The sequence below is a fragment of the Sorex araneus genome, chromosome X (genome assembly GCF_027595985.1).
Source record: "Sorex araneus isolate mSorAra2 chromosome X, mSorAra2.pri, whole genome shotgun sequence".
Lineage (NCBI taxonomy): Eukaryota > Metazoa > Chordata > Mammalia > Eulipotyphla > Soricidae > Sorex > Sorex araneus.
In genome coordinates, this window is record NC_073313.1 from 133,967,325 (window position 1) to 133,973,324 (window position 6,000).

Consider the following 6,000-nt stretch of genomic DNA (forward strand, 5'->3'; position numbering starts at 1 on the left):
TTGTAGATCAGGAGGTAATGAGATGTTACATTCAGTATTGAATGAGAGGACAATGAGGTTATCAATCAGATTTGAGGAACTAATAAAAAGTTTTTCAGACAAAGGAAAATTCAATAAATTCCTTCACCAGAGATTTTAAAATAGATATTAAAGATACTTCTATAATATAAGAAGAAAACCCACTTATGAAACTAAGATACTTAAGTAAGATGTGGAAAATGAGATAAGTATTTGAGACTTTTACACAGAGGAGTCAAAGTATAAAAGGGTCGGATAAAGAAGAATAAAGGAACATAGGAAAATAGTAACAGAGTATATATAAAATTTACAGGTCAGAGAGTTATTATTGTGGATAGAGCATTTGCCATACTCGTGGCCTACCTGGGTTCCATCCCAGCACCCAGTAAGTTCCCCCTGAGCACCACCATAAGTGATACCTGAGGGCAGAGCCAGATATAAGTACTGCCAGATATGGCCTCAAAACAAAAAAAAAATTAAATTACAACAAATTATTGTCTCTCAATTATTTTAGTAAGCATAAGTGGCATGAACGTGCCAAGCAAAAAAAAAACCATACAGAGGGCCCTTAGAGAGAGGGCAGTAAATTAAGCACATATTTTGGATGTAGGAAGCCATAGTTTGATTCATAGAATCTCATGATTCCCTGAGTACTGTTGGAGGAACTTCTGGACACAAAACTGGAATCACATTGAACCACCACCTGATCTGGCAACAAAACTACACTGTACACAAACACACACACACATATAAACACACACAGCACAATGTGACTGAGTAAGAAACAAACGTAAATTTCTGAAACATAAAAAAATCTTGATCTCTCTCTTTTAATTCATTATTTGCACATGAGTATATGACATCTTTGTGGCTTGAATTTGGAACTTGTTATTTTGCTATATTTTTATTTTTAATTTAGTCACTGTGAAATTACAAAGTTATCCATTATAATTGGGTTTTAGGCATACAATTTTTCAACACTGATCCCTTCACCAATGTCCAGTTCCCCCACTAATGCCCATTCCCCTCACTACCTCCATTTGCCTCCCACACATCAGTCTACTTATTTAAAAAGCATCTTTTAAAATATGCTATTGCATTATGGTTTATAGTACTGTTGCTGATAGGGTTTCATAAAAGTTTTCCACCTTTCAGCACATTTCCTTTTCCCTATTGAACTCTTCCCTCCACCATTGCTCCCCTCCTTGTTCTACTCCCCAGCCCCCCTCAAGTGGCATGCTTCCTTCTGAGACAGTTGTCACGTTCTTCATATCACTATCTTTGGGTATTCATTATTTAAACCATTGTTTGTTTTTATCCCTCACATGAGAGGGATCATTCTCTGTTGGAATGATCACTAGCCTCACACAGCATGATCCCTTTAGTTCCGTCCATGTAACAACAAATTTGATAAACTTATCTTTCCTTACCCTTTTCTCTTCTTTTCTTTTCTTTTTTATTTTTTTTTCTTTTTGAGTCACACCTGGCGCTATGCACAGGGGCCACTCCTGGCTCTGCACTCAGGAATCACCCCTGGCCGTGCTCAGGGGACCATATGGGATGCTGGGATTTGAACCCGGGTCGGCCGCGTGCAAGGCAAACGCCCTACCCGCTGTGCTATCTCTCCAGCCCCTCTTTTCTTTTTTCTTATGGCCAAATAATATTCCATTGGCATATATACTATAGTTTCTCTTTTTAAAATTTTATTGAATCACTGTGAGATACAGTTACAAAGCTTTCATGTTTGAGATTCAGTCATACAATGACCAAACACCCATCCTCCACCAGTGTACATTTTCCACCACCAATGTCCCCAGTATCCCCTCCCCACTCAATCCCAGTCCTCCCCGTGCCTCTATGGCAGACAATTTCCTTAGTACTTTCTCTTTACTTTTGGGCATTATGTTTTGTCTGAATTTTCCCACTACCATTCAAACCTGCTTGCTAGGGGCAGGCACTAACAAATTTAATTTCCATTGCTTAATTTGAATATAATGAGAGTTTGTGCAGCCACGAAGTGGCCACATGCTTCTGGAATCCTATATTGTAAAAGGTTGTATTCCAAAGGCATCTCTATATGGCACTAATCCATTTGCGAATTCACTTGGGAGTCTCTGGACCAGGGCTGTTGGTGTGCCAAGACGGTGCCTGGAGGAAGCTTTTGGGCATGACAGCCAGACCACAGAGCAGGCGGAGAGCTGCAGTAGGTGGGGGGAATAGCTGGGTGCCTCTGCCGCCATGCGGCTTGGAGATTTAGTCCTGGTACCTGCATACTTGGCCCTTGCTTTTGGAAGCTCTTAGTCGCCGGGATTCCATCTGGAGTAGGTGGGGAGACTGCATCTGCTCCATCTGGGGTGTCCCGGTGAAATTGATTTGATATAGGGTCTGGAGGGATCTCTGGTGCTGCAGTGCCTTCAGGGATTCACTGCTGTGTCCTATAGTTTCTTTATCAAGTTATCTATTCTTGGATACTTGGGTTGCTATTATTGGATACTTGGGTTGTCTCCAGATTATGGCTACTATGAATAGTGCTGCAAGGAACATAGTGGTGTAAATGCCTTTTATCCACTTTGTTTTGGGGCCATTGGGGTATATTCCAAGAAGTACAATTGCTAGGTTAAATGGAAGCTAAATTTCTAGATTTTTAAGAGTGTCTATACTGTTCTCCATGTTTGGACCAGTTAACATTCCCACCAAGAGAGAATTAGAGTCCCTTCTCTGTATTCACACATGCCCTGTTTTTGTTCTTTTTTTTTATGTGTGTTAGTCTCTGTGGTATGATACAATACCTTATTGACGCTATGATTTACATCTCTCTGATGAATAGTGATGCACAACATCATAATTTTTTCATGGGCATTCTGACCATTTGTAACTTTGTAACTTTGAAAAAGTTTCTATTTAATCTCTTATTCACCTTTTTCTCTTAAAGTTCTACCAGTGAGATATATCATTTATATTAGCCCCTTATTAGGTGAGTGATAGGTAAATATTTTTTCCATTTCATGGGCTCTATCTGTATCTTTTCCATCATTTACTTTGAGGTGAACAAGTTTCTAATTTAATGTATTTAATTATTTTCACATAGGAAAGTGGCAGATCTTTGTGTGTTGCCTTTGTATTTGGATACTTTTCTATATTAGTTTATTAATTTCTAGGAGCATTTCAGTGTACTCTTTTTTAAAAATTTATTTTATTGAATCACCATGTGGAAAGTAACAAAGTTCGCAGGCTTATGTCTCAGTTATACAATGCTCAAACACCCGTCCTTTCACCAGTACCCATATTCCACCACCAAAAACCCCCAGTAAACCTCCCACCCCCCACCCCTCACCCCCGCCTGCATAATTATTTCAGAGTACTCTTTAAGGTAGTCTATGTATGCAATTATTGCTTGATTGTAAGTAGTGATGATATGACTTTTTCACATTTGGATAGCTTTGATTAATGTTTCTTGCCTGAGTGCTGTTTTATGACTTTTAGTACCATATTAAAAAAATCTATGGAGTCGGTAGATATCCTTGCTTTATGCTTGATCTCAGAGGAAATCACTTCAGCATTCCCACTGAAAACACGGAGAGCAAATTCAGCATTCCACACCCACCAGACATGCTCTAGCATATAAATTACCCAATTCCGTTGTTTATGATTAGCCTGTTCAGGTTGTTTTATTTCCTCCTCTCTGTTTTGGGACAACGTTGACTCAACAAATTTTTTCATTTATTCTAAATTCTATTGCTAAACAGCATAAAGTTATCTACAACAACTTCTCATGATATTTCATATTTCTTTTTTTAGTGAAATAAAATTTAATATAAGCAATATTAACATAGGAACATAAAATTACATAAATCTAATTTACAATAGTACAACATTACACTAATAGCACAAAAGCATAGTCTATTAACCATTATTTCTCTATAAAAAAGAACAATTTCATATGATTTAATCTGACATATCTACAATGTCTCTGTAACATGTAATAAGGATTTTTTTAATCTATTAATTAACATTGTCAATGCCTTATAATAAACAAGTACCAGTTTCATTAAGAATAAATATAGTATGTTATTAAATCAATACCCAAAAATCCATGGCCTTTCTATACGCAAATAACGAAACATAAAAAAGTAACATAAAAAAACTAATCCCCGGGGCTGGAGTGATAGCACAGCGGGTAGGGCGTTTGCCTTGCACGCGGCCGACCCGGGTTCAAATCCCAGCATCCCATATGGTCCCCTGAGCACCGCCAGGGGTGATTCCTGAGTGCATGAGCCAGGAGTGACCCCTGTGCATCGCCGGGTGTGACCCAAAAAGCAAAAAAAAAAAAAAAAAAAAAAAAAAAAAAAACTAATCCCAGGGCGGGGCGGGCACGGCTGTACCCTTGGCCAGGCGTTCGGTGGGTCGGGAGCGTTGGCGCGTCATGCCGGCCGGTGTATATGCTGCAATAACATGTCGGCGCCGCTGCCCGTCATCGTGCCTGCCGCCGGGAAGACCACGGCCGCGGTGATTTTCCTGCATGGCCTGGGAGACACCGGTCATGGATGGGCAGAGGCCTTTGCTGGCATCCGCAGTCCCCACATCAAGTACATCAGCCCACACGCGCCCATTATGCCGGTGACCTTAAACATGAACATGGCTATGCCATCTTGGTTTGACATCATTGGACTCTCACCCAACTCACAAGAGAATGAACACAGAATCAAGCAGGCGGCAGAGAGCGTGAAAGCGTTGATCGACCAGGAGGTGGCATCCCCTCCAACAGGATCTTCCTGGGAGGCTTCTCGCAGTGCCACGGGGATAGCGACCCGTTAGTCCCCCTGATGTTTGGCACTCTGACCGTGGAGAAGCTGAAGATGTTGGTGAATCCAGACAACGTGATCTTCAAGGCTTACGAAGGCATGATGCACAGTTCCTGCCACCCGGAAATGATGGATGTCAAGCAGTTCACCGACAAGCTCCTACCTCCTGTGGACTGACTTCACGAAGAGGCCTTGTGTGGATGTGCACCAGCATCGTCGCTGACCGAACCCGCCCTTCCCCCCACCCCGAGACTCGTCCTATTTGCAGTGTTAAAACGTTTGGCAGATACACACGAATGAGTAGCCTAAATCATACCTCCTGTGGGAAATGCGTGACCTTTTGAGTTTCTCTACAAATACAGGTCGGGCCTCTCCAAAGACAAACGTGGGCCGAAACCCGGAACCTGCTAGTATTCCGAGGGAAGAGCAGCTCACTTCTCTGTCCCAGCTGTAACTCGGCATAGTAATAAAGAGCCTGCAATCCAGATGTTGTAGGAGGTGGTTTGTAAGCGAGGAGCTGAGTGGGAGCTTGTCGGGGCGGGAGCGAACCCTGGTGACAGGAGCTGCCGCGACTCAGGCTGGCTCTCGCCCCGGCCCCTCAGTGACTCTGCAATACCTCTATTTTTCTATGTGTCTCCCTGTGTACTTGGTGAGTGTGACCCTTGATAAGGCTGAGGTGGTGTTCCGTGACTCCTCGAGGCCGTCGAGAGGAACCGTGCTCTCTGCAGTCATGTTTGGGGACCACCTGGGTGTCCCCCCGAATATCATTTCTGTTTCACTTGGTGGTGTTGTTCTCTGGAAAAGTATTCCTTTGTTTCTTACCAGTTATAACAGACCAAATATTGCCTCCTTGCCGTAGACGCCCACTGGCAGTACGGGCTGTGATATGGCATTTGCAGTCCCAGATTTGATGGTATTTCGGATCTCTGTATCCTCAGAGGAACCAGGCGTCAAACCTCTTCACTACTTGAGACTTCCTGCACTACTTATTCCTGAAGTTCAGAGTTAGCCCTAGAGCAAGTTTTAGAGGGAGAATTTTTCCTTCCAGGTAACAAGTAATATCTGCGGTTGTATTTTTTTGTCAGCTAAAGGAATAATTAGGTCATAATCAAATCTGCTCTGGACTATCTTAGGACTTCTCTTAAAAACTGCAATTTCTAAGATCCACTGTCTTTGTACC

At 42.1% G+C, this 6,000-nt stretch overlaps 1 pseudogene; it reads left to right on the forward strand.

The window, feature by feature from the left end:
• Nucleotides 1–5,273, forward strand: part of LOC101542142 (acyl-protein thioesterase 1-like) — a 114,005-nt pseudogene extending 108,732 nt beyond the window's left edge.
• The last annotated feature ends 727 nt before the right edge of the window (nt 5,274–6,000 follow it).